This window comes from Schistocerca americana, chromosome 1 (assembly GCF_021461395.2).
Source record: "Schistocerca americana isolate TAMUIC-IGC-003095 chromosome 1, iqSchAmer2.1, whole genome shotgun sequence".
NCBI classification, from domain to species: domain Eukaryota; kingdom Metazoa; phylum Arthropoda; class Insecta; order Orthoptera; family Acrididae; genus Schistocerca; species Schistocerca americana.
The window spans coordinates 768,548,467-768,562,676 of NC_060119.1; the positions used below are offsets into that span (position 1 = coordinate 768,548,467).

At 41.9% G+C, this 14,210-nt stretch overlaps 1 protein-coding gene and 1 non-coding gene across 2 annotated transcripts in view; one reads left to right on the forward strand and one right to left on the reverse strand.

Annotated features, from left to right (window-relative positions):
* The window catches only part of LOC124612080 (BTB/POZ domain-containing protein kctd15), a 607,697-nt gene that overhangs the window by 414,169 nt on the left and 179,318 nt on the right, over window positions 1-14,210 (forward strand). The gene's annotated exons all lie outside the window — the stretch shown is intronic.
* On the reverse strand, window positions 3,377-3,451 carry Trnas-cga. Its single transcript has one exon. It is a non-coding gene; the product is annotated as a tRNA-Ser (tRNA).

The window sequence follows — 14,210 nt, forward strand, 5'->3', positions numbered from 1 at the left end:
TCGGTCTGCTCTTACACGACGGTTAACAATTCGCTGTGTTGCCAATGTCAACGTCCGAAGCAAGGAAATCCAAACCGCTGAGGAGCTATATACACCGCCTGGCAAAACAGTGAAGCATCCAGAAGGGAACGAGTGTATGGGTATGGAGACAATCTCATCAATCCATGGACCCTCATGTTAGCAGTGGACTGTCCAAGCTGGTGGAGGCTATGGGGCGTGTACAGCTGGAGTGATGTGGGGCCCGTGATACGTCTAGATACGACTGACAGGTGACGCGTACGTAAGTATCCTGTGTGGTCTGGTCACCCGCATCCATTCATGTCCATTGTGCATTCCCACGGACTTGGGAAATTCTAGCAGGACAATGCGACACCCAACGCCTCCAGAATTGCTATAGAATGGCTCCAGGAAAACTTGTCTGAGTTTAAACACTTCCGCTGGCCACCAAATTCCCCAACATGAAGATTATTAACCGTATCTGGGATGCCTTGCAACGTGCTGTTCAGAAGATATCCCCCCTCCCCCTCCCCCCTGGACAACTCTGCAGGAATCATGGTGTCAGTTACCTCCAGCAGGCCGGCCAGTGTGGCCAAGCGGTTCTAGGCGCTACAGTCTGGAACTGCGCGACCGCTACGGTCGCAGGTTCGAATCCTGCCTCGGGCATGGATGTGTGTGATGTCCTTAGGTTAGTTAAGTTTAAGTAGTTCTAAGTTCTAGGGGACTGATGACCTCCGATGTTAAGCCCCATAGTGCTCAGAGCCATTTGAACCATACCTCCAGCACTACTTCAGACATTAGTCGTGTCCATACAACGTCGCGTTGCGGCACTGCCGCGTGCTCACGGGGGCCCTATACGATATTAGGCAGGTGTTCCAGTTTGTTTGGCTCTTCAGTCTTTAATCGGTTGGTCAGAGAATGAAGCTCGTCTGCGTGTGACATCTATGAGGGCCCACGCCATTTCCTGGGCCAACACCTAGTTGTCTGCTCTTGTTCATGAAGGCAGCCAAAACTACGCCCCAAAACAGATGGTTCACAATCAGCTGGACTCGTAGTGTGATCCAAATTAGAGTTGGCGTAAGATAATTCCATAATTTTGGTATGAAGCCATCCTGCACTTAAAGTTAACATTTAGTCCTTCATGTGTTACAAATATAAAATAATAGAAAAATTGGGACCGATCACTTACAAAGAATGGAAAATATCAAACCATCCAAGGCTGGATTGGATTACATACCTAGGGGAGGAAGAGATAGAGGCCGACCAACTACAGGCTAGAGACAACTGTGAGTGCGGAACGGGCAAGAATGCGTAACCCATGAAGTGGAGAAGAACAAGATGTGTTACAAATATCGTGTATCAACTGAGGCGATTGCTGCGAGAGTCATGTCATCGTATTTAGTCATTTCATTATTTTACTCTAGGCACACACACTACTTTTCCTAATGATTATAAAGCATTTTACTACCGAGAATGAAGAGGCACACCATGATCAATACGTAGATGGAAGTACTCAGCCATGTCCAACCAGAAGTCGAATATGTTATAACGTAAAGCTAGGAAAACTAAAAATTCTGATATACTTCATTTTACAGTTTATGCAAGAATGCTTTAGTTTTTTTACTAGTACAAGCTTTTAACAGCGATACTTCTCAGCATTATTGCTTAACAATACTTGGTCTATCAATTTCCACATTATTCTATTTTATCAGACATGTTATGTTTACATCAAACACCTTCAAGAAACAGCGGCGGCATTCTTTATAAACAAATGTTTGAGAGGAGGTCACGGCGTTCTTTCTCTATGCTAGCGCAGTGCAGAATTGCTCTCCTCGCTGTGTCTGTTAATTCGACAACAGTCGCTGGCTCTGTTATCCCGTCCACGTTTCGCGAAAGGCGCGAGCTCCCCGTGTTATTACAGAGTTTTCCTCTGCCCCGCGATCGGAGGCCGGTGTCTCAGATCTCCCCAGGAAAACGTGACCAGCAGGAGCGGCGTAGAGGCCTCGGCGGACCGCCGCAGCCTCCCTGCAGATATGTCACTGTTTTCACAGAAAATAATTGGACCGCGGGCGATTACTTTTGCAGAAGGCGACCTTTCCCCGAGGAGTCTGCGAACACAAACAGAGGCCAGTTAATTGGCAGAAGGGCAGTCCGCACGGCGTTCTCGCGACCTGCTGGAGAGGTGGCCGTCTGTGTGTGTGTGTGTGTGTGTGTGTGTGTGTGTGTGTGTGTGTGTACTCCTCCCGGCTCTGGAAGGATTCCCCCTGCCTGCCGCCTCAGAAATTACCTTGCTTTGCCCTGCGGCCTGCACAAACGGCTCTCCATATGTTCACACACACACACACACACACACACACACACATATGCCACACACTACCCCCGAAACGCCGTCGCATAAGAGGAACTTCATTATTTCCTGATGGAAACGGGCTCCGGCGTTTATTCTTCAGGGACCGTGGGCACCTGACTAGTAATAAAATTCGAGTAATGCGACTACGGCCTGTGCAAACAATGAAAAGACGGGAACGTTCTTCTCGCTCTTTCATTCTATAGCTATGACATGTACAACACACACTGTGATTCAAAACTTGGGCAACAGCTGACATAGCCGACTGATGTGTAGTCAATGTACACCTACTGCCCAGTCAGAATATAAAGTCTATGAGGGATGCATTGGAACGCAACGAGGAATGCTAGAAATAACAGTTAACTATATTTATTTGCGCATGTATATTTGTGTATATCGTTTGTTTTGAAAAATGAGTTTATTTCTTTTATTTTATAGCACATTTTATGGGCACGCAGAAAGTCTAAATGTAAAGTCAATTTTTAGAAAGAAATTTGTTGTTGGAACTGAGTATTGCAAGTAACATAATTTCTTTAAATTGTCTCACCCATCTTTATAACTTATCCGTTTCTTACCAAGATTAACAGTTCCACCCTGGAAGAAGTTATATGTGACATTGAGCATATAAATTCTGCCACCGCCTTTAAGGTCTCGTCATTCGATGAACCTTTAGATTCATGGTGGTGTTCCACCGTCAGATCAAAAAAATGAAAATCACTTGGAACTAAGGTAGCTGTCATTGTTTACTGTTTTTCCTTCTGGCGCGTAATGAATCAGGAGTTGACCTTGTAATATTGTACAACACTGATGTCAACTATGCAGCAGCTACATGGTTTTTGGACTATTTTGCTGTGGGCGAGGATGGATCCATGCTCGTCGCTTACTCTGTTTTTTGTAGTGATGGACCCAAATCTCGTCAACGGTTACTATTAGACTGAAGAATTCTTTTCCTTCCTTTTCAAACCCCTTAAATGTGATTGCGACATTTTCAAACGTTCCTGTTTATGAAACTTCCTGGCAGATTAAAACTGTGTGCCCGACCGAGACTCGAACTCGGGACCTTTGCCTTTCGAGGGCAAGTGCTCTACCAACTGAGCTACCGAAGCACGACTCACGGCCGGTACTCAAAGCTTTACTTCTGCCAGTACCTCGTCTCCTACCTTCCAAACTTTACAGAAGCTCTCCTGCGAACCTTGCAGAACTAGCACTCCTGAAAGAATGGATATTGCGGAGACATGGCTTAGCCACAGCCTGGGGGATGTTTCCAGAATGAGATTTTCACTCAGCAGCGGAGTGTGCGCTGATATGAAACTTCCTGGCAGATTAAAACTGTGTGCCCGACCGAGACTCGAACTCGGGACCTTTGCCTTTCGCGGGCAAGTGCTCTACCAACTGAGCTACCGAAGCCCGACTCACGGCCGGTACTCACAGCTTTACTTCTGCCAGTACCTCGTCTCCTACCTTCCAAACTTTACAGAAGCTCTCCTGCGAACCTTGCAGAACTAGCACTCCTGAAAGAATGGATATTGCGGAGACATGGCTTAGCCACAGCCTGGGGGATGTTTCCAGAATGAGATTTTCACTCTGCAGCGGAGTGTGCGCTGATATGCGCCAGGAAGTTTCATATCAGCGCACACTCCGCTGCAGAGTGAAAATCTCATTCTGGTTCCTGTTTATGTTTGTCAGTTGACATGATACCCAGTAAGTACAAACGTTCCAATAGTTTACAAATATGGTTCAAATGGCTCTGTGCACTATGGGACGTAACTGCTGAGGTCATCAGACACCCCAATAGTTTACAGATTCCTGGGTGACTGTGAAACGCCTGGGTGACTGTTCAGCTCATGAAAAATCACTCGTTCTGGCACAATTATCACCACGAATCATTTGCACAACTGTCTCAATGCTCCTTCTCTTTTTGAAGTGGAGCACTTACCCGAACATTCTTTCTCGCAGACACATACACGTCCACTTTCAAAGAAATTCGTTCACTCGTATGCCTTTTGTTCACTATGACTGCTGTCACCATACAGCAGCTGAATTCCGTCAGTAATCTCCTCAGCTTGAGTTACTTCATAGTACAGAAATCGAATCACTATTCTAATTTTTTGCTTGGCGCAGACAAAAATTGGGGCACTCATAATTAAAGTGCTCTGAGATCACTAAGAACAGAGCTATTCATTGGACCAACATAGTTAATCTACAGGAACAACAGGGAGATTTTGGATTCAATACTCCTTCAGCAGTAAGGATTAAGTTCTGTTTTTTGTTTTAAAAGACCATAGATATGTTATTGTTGGGCCAGTGTTGTTAACTGTTGGAACACAAATAAATGTCTTTACTACTGCCTTTGTTCTGTGACAAATTTTGCCCAAACTGATACACATCCTATTTTATAATCTATTATACACATCCCAATTATCAGTAAGGACGGTTCTTTAATGCTTCATGGAAACTGCAGACAGTATTCATAATTGCCAGTGATCACACTGCTAATTACTTCTTCTTCTCCTTTCCTTTTATTATGATGAGGGAGACCTGCTAATTTTTGGCTTGGGGCTTTCTTTAGATGGCTCGTGACAGGGAAGTTACGAGGGCTGTTTGGAAAGTAAGGTCCGATCGGTCGTGCAATGGAAACCACAGTGAAAATCAAAAATTTTTTGTTCACAACAAACAACCTTCCAACTACCTCTTTAAATATTCGCCGCTCCGAATTAGACATTTGTCGTAGCATTGTACAAACTTTCCAGTATCCTCGTCACAGGAAGGAGCCGCCCGTGCTTTCTGCCAATCCTCTACACTGGTCTGCCTTTAGTTGTTTGTGCCAAAATGTTGTCTTCGTAGGCAGCAGTTCATGTGAGATGTGAGCAGAGATGAACATCGTAGGAAGCCAATTAAGGGCTGTGTTGTGGGTGATCAAACGCTTCCCATCGAAAACGCTGCATTGCCCCTGCAGAATTCGGCTGAGAATTGTCTTGAAGAAAGAAACGCATGGCATTTATGTCATGTGGGATGCATAACTTCAGGTGGAAATCTGTCACCAGGTCCACATACTCGGTAGGAGACACTGTTGTTTTAGGAATTTCTACCTGATCATTTTGCGCTCTGAACTGAAAAGAGCGACTTGAAGCAATCGATAGGCACAATAAAGACACTGCCCAATACATCTGTGCAAAGTTTCATCGGATTTTCACAGTGGTTAATTTTCGAATACCCCTTGCACCTGAGAAGGACTAGAGCATCATAAGCTTGTTTGGCACTGAAAGTCAGCCCCAAGCAGGTATATAACAGGGAAATCACTGTGTTCGGTGTCTGAACAGCCGGTGTGTAGAGGGAGGAGGAGGCACTGTGTATTCCATAAAAAATTCATTGTGTGAGATGCTAGAAGGAATCCTTTTTGGCACGATAAGATTTGGAAGGAAGCTGAGAAACTCAGAGCTTGAAACTGTGGGACTGTCCATGGGTAATGGCCGTGCGATGCAGAAATTTTCATTTAAATCTGTGACCGGTTCACAGTAATTTGTTATGAGAAGGCGTATTTCGATTGGCCATGGTTGGAAATCTGTCATGAAGTGAGACTCCCTACCTTCCTTCCGATGCCATACCATTATTGGTGAACCATGACAAAATTCGCAAGAACAGGAATTCGTTAAACTTGTTCATAAAATTATTGCTGACCAGAGATCGCAAGGCCTGCTGCAATAAGGCAATGAAATTCCTACGTTGGAAGAATGAGCAAGGTTTTGGAGAGTGAAGTCAGAAGACACTTGCTGCCGGGATATCAAAGAGTGTGCTTGTTTCAAGATGCTGAAGAGTATAGTCGCGGGAGAGAGAGACGACTCCAACTTAGAGCGAAGTACAGAGCCTGAGCTAGGCTCAGAATTGCCAGTCACTTCTGCAGCTATCTTTCACGCTCGCACCATTCAGGAGTGTTAAGCATGAGACTGCGATGCAATCATAGACCCAAGGGGTACACGAACCTAGTTAATATACATCAGGGTTTCGCTGCGCTATTTTGATATTCACAGCCAGCTAATATACGCATCATCCACTTTGGCGAACCTAATGGCATTCATTCTTGTTTTTCTGGTGACTTTTCTTAAACTTACAAGCAAACAGAGCGCCAGATTTCACAGAAAGTGAACACCCTTTCTCCATTGATTTAATTATTCCATATTCTGTTCTCAATTGCACACGTTATTACACTTTCTCAGAAGTCCGGTGTCTGCGCTATGATAATATTCTGTTCATACTTCACCCTCATAAGTGAGGCAATGCTGAGTATGTCTCAAGTAATTGGTTGCTTGAGCTGAGTACAGCATCGATACGCTCACGTGACATGTAGTGTATTAAACAAACAATAGCTACTGTAGAACAAAGTTGTGCAACGTGCCAACTTACATCTGCCTCACACAGTCAACTAAATGTAAATCTATTGTCTACTACCTCTACAATTTATTATATTTTCGTCCTTAATGGCACAGTCCATTAATCGTCATTGTATTTGTTTTGTTGACAATAGTAGTTAAATCGTACGTTGTGACAAACCTTATTTACCATCTTGTTTAAAATAAAAACTGTATACTGTTGGCTATTTTCACTATTCGGTATTGATGGTAGAGCAAAATACTTCTCGAAAATCTCTTACACTGTTCCTTTCAAATTGTCACATGCTTTTTCATGGTCTGTAGGTGCGGATTTTTTCCCGCACGTGTCATCTTTCATTTTTAAGTATCTTTCTTAGTCTGAGGATAGAAACAAAACATGAGCGTCTTATTCTAAAACTTATTCTTTGGATTAAACTGTCTGTGATCATTATCAGTGCTTGATGTTAAATTTTCGTATATACTTTACAAGCTGTATCTAGAAGGAATTATTTGCCTTTCAGCTGTCTTCTTTCCTAAAACCCTGGGTCATTACATGTTTCCCGTAATCAAGTCCAACATTAGTTTCTGGCTCGTAATTGTGTATTTGTCATAATTATAGTTCCTTATTTTGAAAATAAGCTGTCGAATCTAACTTTTCTGAGCTGAATGAGAGTCTCTGTTTTCTGAACAGAGCTTTAATGGCAACGAAAGCGATGTCAGAGGAATTCTTAAATTAGTACTGGATGCAATATCGCACTCCCTCTGGCACTAGGATAAAAAGTTTTCAGGCTGGTTACGCTAAAGATAAGAGTAAGCTGAGATGTTACGGGCTCTGCAGTTTTATTCATGTCATTCTATCAAAATTTCTTTTCCATCCTGCATTATTGCTGCAGATTGCATTATTTACTGTTATAAATCCGCTAGCGCTAAAAAGTACTGCGTTTGGAAGCAAGTGCAGAGGAATGCAATACTGGCATGTTTGATGTTTGCATTCCCGAACATCAAACAGAGCGCTTGTCCGGATTACAGGCCGAAAGCAAATTATGTGTCGCATAACGATAAGCCGAGAGCACACTGTCAGTTTAACGGAGCAAATCAGAATAACGCGCTTAAAACAAGCAGCGCCGAACCTGATTTTGTATACAAAAAAAGGGCCAGCATTATTTGTAAAACAAACGCTTCGTTGGATCTGGTTATATTTCTAATGGCGCAACAGAGCGCATTGCGTTTAATATGGTAACCATTTTCACCTGAAGTATTCTCATACATATTAATTTCAGCGGATTACAAAATCCGCTGGTCTAATATTACTTTTCCGTGGCCGTTATTGTTAAATGAATTTGACTGACAGACTGTGTGAGTCCTTTAACAAAAAAAAAGTTACATTAAATATTTCTCGGTATAATTAATGTGTGGAAAGGCGTGCTGCTTGTTGCACAGGTGAAAGTTCGTTTCAGCTGAAAATGCAGTGGTATCACGCAAATACGACCATGTAAGGACTATTTAATACTAGAAGTGGCTGAACAGTAGTGTGGGTCACTATTATATAGCCAGACTACCATAAAACATAACTACCGTTGTCTTTCAGAAACTGAAATCATAGCTTCTTTCAACATCGTGCACAAATATACGGCACCAGCGTACGTCTAGGAGAAAGTCCTTGCAAATACATTACTTAGGTAAAGTTGTATGCCAACAAATAACAAACATCATCCAGTAAATGATAACAGAGAGGGCCACCAAACTCAATATTGTCTTACACCGGGGCATGAAAATTTCCTCACTCCTGTGATATAAGATGACTCTGTTGTTCCCGATATTTAAAGAATATATAAGCAAGAATTCAATAGATTGATCAATTGAAAGCTAAAGTTCTTTAGTTTTTCTAATCTAAATTCACACATGATAGAAGTTGTTTCTAGTAGAGGGTAATATTTCCTGCCGACTACGGCGTATGATTGCTTAATGTTCTTAACGCTATAAATTTTACACACATTTACTCAAACAGAAGTCAGTTTATGAACACAGTTTTAACTTCTGGTTTTCTTTTTTGAGATAAAAGTCGAATTTCACTATCACACGTCAACAGTCAGAAATACCTTTCATTCGCAAGGAGGTAATAATCCTTGTGAGAGCCTGGTTTCATAATTTCTATGGAGAATCCGTGCGCTACACCCTCCGAAAGATAACTGGTGTGTGTTGCAGAAACTTACCTTCTTAACGAGAAGTTTCCCTTGATTTCGACTGTAGTTTCCGGCTATACAAGACTGGAGTAAGGCAGCTGTATGTTTCAAACTTTTAAACAATTTTTTCTGTGCATTGCAGGAAATCAGAAGGTGTGAACATCACTGATCATCCCAAATGACCTTCTCTCCTGTCCACAAAAAAAAAAAAAAAAAAAAAAAAAAAAAAAAGGTGGGAAAGGATGACACAAATGTTGTTTAGCCACTTTCTTCACTACATAGATGTGAGCACCCAGTGTTTTTTATTCAGTAGTCCACCTCCTCTTCTCAAGAGCAGTTTAAAAATGTAACACAGTGCACCATTCACGTAAACATTAAGTTGTTAGGAACGCAACATAAAATTCACTTTGACTTTTCTCTACCAGGACGCAGGCAGTTACCTGGGTTAATGTAACTCGTCCACTTGCTGGAGTTTACAGTAAACAAATAGAAACAACAAAAATTAAAATAAAATGGTTCAAATGGCTCTGAGCGCTGTGGGACTTAACATCTGACGTCATCAGTCCCCTAGAACTTAGAACTACTTAAACCTAACTAACCTAAGGACATCACACACATCCATGCCCGAGGCAGGATTCGACCTTGCGACCGTAGCGGTCTCGCGGTTCCAGACTGAAGCGCCTAGAACCGCTCGGTCACACAGGCCGGCTCAACGAAAATTCACACCGTAACATTTTTTCTTGGTATAATGCTATTTGGGGTGGTCAAGACAAATGGGACACTTCGCTTATTCCTTTTTTAATAAACGTTGTACATCTTTTCTTTGTTATCTAAAAACCCGAATAGTTTTAGAGTCTCACTGCCATCCGTAGACCTCGTTGTTCATGTGCACGGGGAAGCAAGGAACTGAATGAAAATAGTTCCACGGTGAAAAGCCTACCGATTTTTTGGTAATGAATTCCGACAGATGACGTAAATTCTATTAAATCGACATAGTAAATGTGACAAAGACGATATCATTAACTCGAGCCTGCGACAGTGAACTTGTTAAACGATAAGTTTCCCACTCGCAAATAACAGAGGTGGGACACCTTTCAGTTGCCTTTCACTAACGACTTGACGTGCCTCCACATGAAAGCTCGGTACGTTCGAGTTCTGGCGACCTTGCCAGCCACGTTACAAGACCACCCTTCCCAAACCATCGCCTAGAGAAGGTGTTGGGATTATCCGGGCGATGCACTACAATGCTGAAGTGAGCAGGCTTCCCGTCACGTTACACCTTCATCCTCTCGCGGACGACGAGAGTACCTTTTCCAACAATGCAAGCAGTATACCCCGAAGAAACACCAGTCCACTTAAGTCGCGTACCAGAAGATTATGTACTATCAGGTCGACGGCCGAAACGTTGATTGAGAGTTGCACTTATTGACAACCCATCAAAATGATATATGGCTCTTCATCGGTTACTGATCATCGCACATGGAGTGAAGGAAAACTCATTTATGAATGGGCTAACACTGGAGTACAACAATAGCATTTTTCTGTATGAAAGACTGACGAAACTCAGCTCTAGATAATGAATAGTTTCTGTTGACTAGGGTGTACCTGCCGGCCTCTTAGCGCACGCGCAGCTCTGCTCTTCGAAACGTGTACGACACGAGCAAACGTGAAGGACGCCTGTTGTTCGTGATTCTTCTACACGCTTTAAAACTGTCTCGCCAAATTCTCGTCTAGGACTGCTCACGATCTAGCACCTTATAGGCTTCATGCACTTATTTTATTTGGGGTGCAATCACAGAATATAGTTACAATCACAGTCCCATTTGGCAGCACATTGGCCGTCTTCATATTTTCTGCGGAGTTTGGTGAACGAACCGTTCACAACATGCGTTGACACATCAGGCCTTGATTGCTCCTTCTTGCGCTGTGTCAAATTACTTCAGATTTGGACGTCTGCACATCCTTTCGGATTTTGATGATCTACGTCTTGCTGATCCGCAGAAGTCTACCATTTCGTGTGACGAATCATATTGGGCTATGTGTGTCAATCGGTGTGTTTGTGTTTGGCGTGAAGCATACGGCAGTTTCTTATTTGTTCTTCCATCTTCTTCTCTTCGGGGTTACAGACAGACTGTTCTCGAATCATATTATTGTTTATGTTATCCATTATCATCTCAGAATAATTGACATACTGTGCCTCTTTGGACCTTTGAGACGATCATCTCCATCCCCACTTATTATCTTCCATTTTCAGTATAATTAGGTCAAGTTTATACATCTAGCATTCATTATCCGCATTTACTTATCAATTCTACGCCTACGTCTACGTGATTACTCTGCTTTTCACAATAAAGTGCCTGGTAGAGGGTTCAATGAACCACCTTCAAGCTGTCTCTCTACCGTTCCATTCTCTAACAGCGCGCGGGAAAAACGAGCACTTAATTTTTTTCTGTGCTAGCTCTGATTTCTCTTATTTTATCGTAATGATCATTTCTCCCTATGTAGGTGGGTGCCAACAGAATGTTTTCGCAAACGGAGGACAAAACCGGTGATTGAAATTCCGTGAGAAGATACCGTGGCAACGAAAAAAGCTTTTGTTCTAATGATTGCCACTCCAATTCACGTATCATGTCTGTGGCACTATCTCCCCTATTTGGCGGAAATACAAAACGAGCTGCCCTTCTTTGTACTTTTTCGATGTTATCCGTCATTCCCAGCTGATGCGGATCCCGCACCGCACAGCAATACTCCACAGAGTAGGGCGGACAAGCATGGTGTGAGCAGTCTCTTTAGTAGACCCGTTTCACCTTCTAAGTGTTCTGCCAATGAAGCGCAGTCTTTGGTTTGCACTACCCACAACATTATCTATGTGATCGTTCCAATTTAAGGTATTTGTGATTGTAATCCCAAAGTATTGAGTTGGATTCACCGCCTTCAGAATTGTGTGACTTATCACGAAGAGTCACGCACGGTACAGCCTTCTATGGACTATGTTTACGTTTATTAAATATCTGGAGTTCGTGGGTCCCCACAGATACAAAATTTTATCAGCGTGTTTGTTACAGAGAAATTCTTTCAATTTTTAACGTTAATAAATGGAATGCTAGTGCCTGTAAATGACTGCAAAGAAGTATGGATACAAATAGCAGTTCCGGTTCCCGTAATCGTATTAGCACTAACGTTGGAAGATGTTATATTATTTCTTAGGTTCTTGCGCAAAACTACGAGTATGTTAACTGTGTTTTTTCGTCGTGTTTCTTGTAAATAACGCCTTTCAATGTTTAACATTAACAAACGGAATCGACTAATCTGTAATTGAGTATTAAGAAACTTTCACGTGAAAGATATCTTTTTACATTTCTATGGAACTGAGATGTTTATTTACGCCGATAAGTGTCACACTGCAGTGCAGTCGAAGAGTTCACTTGCAGTTTCAAGGACGTGAGCTGATGTCACAATCAATGAAATGGTCATCATGTGAGCGAATCAACTTCTTGTGTCCCTTAAATAGAAAAAAAGTGAACTAATTGGTTTTGATAGTCGTGTTAAACATATCCACAGACTCATATTAAGTAATTATTTTGCGGAGTGTTTTAGTTTCCACGAACCATAAGGATAAATCTAATAACACCTAAGCTTTCATGTTAAGAAAAATAAGCCAACTTTTTGAATGTAGCATTACTGGAGCAAGACCTTCTCAGATATATTTATAATTATGGAAATACGGTTCTGCCTTGAGCGAACACAAATTATTCGTGTTCAAAACCCAAACATGTTTTAGTAAAGATTTACCGTCGTCGGTGTGCTTATTTATTTTCAGTCAGTTAACATGTAAAGAAATTTTGCATCATAATAGATACAGTTTTTAAATAATTTTATTAACATTTATAAAATTATTAACAGGAAAGTAATACTTTAGTATCATATATTGGTGTTTAAGTGGCTATCTGGCATTTTCAGTACAGTCGATATTTTGTTTCAGAATTTTAAATGCAACTAACGAGTACTTTTCTGCTATGTTACGTATAGTTGGCAAAATATCAGGACTAAAATGAAACTAACTTTTTTCTGCTTTGCTAATGTTAGAGTGCTGTCATTATATAATATATCGCTGTCAATACTGATCTCTTGTTTTGTTCTGTTAAAATAATAGCTTTCGAAAAATGTTGTGGAGATATGTTAATTACGCATGAGCTCATAAAATGATGAATGAGAGAGAGGGGGGGGGGGGAGGGGGGGAGGCGTCATGTGCGTAAACTTAATGTACCTACTTCCTGGTAATCCCGCTGTTTCGCGCCTCTACAGGGTGTGTGAAGTGTGTCTGCTAGCGCGCACTGTCACTATCAGACATTCACTTGTTCTGCCATCTTGTTTTATGTGTTATGGGCGGTTCGTTCGTGCGCAGCTCTGTTTGGACAGCGATTCTCTTTTTCCCACTTACCTGACGCGAGCGCGCACGCACTGGAACTACGAACACTTCGTCTCCATTCTGCGCAGCTCTGCGCTGCTCTGAGCTGCCGTTTGTGCTCAGTGTGACGCTGCACTTCTCGGCGTGGACGCGGTTTCATGTGCCTTAATCTTCCGATAGTTCCTTTAGAGCTGAGAACAAGATTCCGTTGCACAATACAGTGTATTTGTTCGCTATTCCTTTTCCTTCTTTTATGGCCATTTGTACAGTGCATTTGTTTCTGTTGCAAATTTCTTTCGATAGCTGGATTTCTACGTCAGTGTTTATGTCTGCTGGTCTGTGGTTAATGTCCATAATGTACATTGCAAACGTGGAATGACTGCTGTACACTTAAGTACCCTTCTGTGTTCAGTTTACATAGCTGAAATTTCTAATTGTCAGTCCGATATAAACTGAGCTACAGTCTTGACATGTGAGTTGGTTGACCTCAGTTTTATTTGTATACAATTAGTTTTTCTGCGGTTATTTTCAGTCCTTTCGGAAATGAAACAAAATTTTTTTGGTTCAAGATAGAACCGTATTTCGTCAATAATATATTAGGAATCAAACACGAACAAATTTTGATGTTCAAACAAAAGATGAATAATGATAATCTTTTATTTCTTTATATTTTTGCAACCCAATCAAGTAAACATTTGGCAATGCAGTATGCAGTTTCTACCAGGCAGTGTTGTTGTAGGTAACGTACAGCAGCGCAGTCAACGGGACGGAAACCGCTTACATCTTGTGTCTTTAATTTGAAGATTACCATTGGCTGGTCGGAACCGGTTATTGCATAGTAAAAATTTTATGATACACTCCAAGGCAGCATATAATATTTTTATCTCAAGATACCCATAATGCCACTT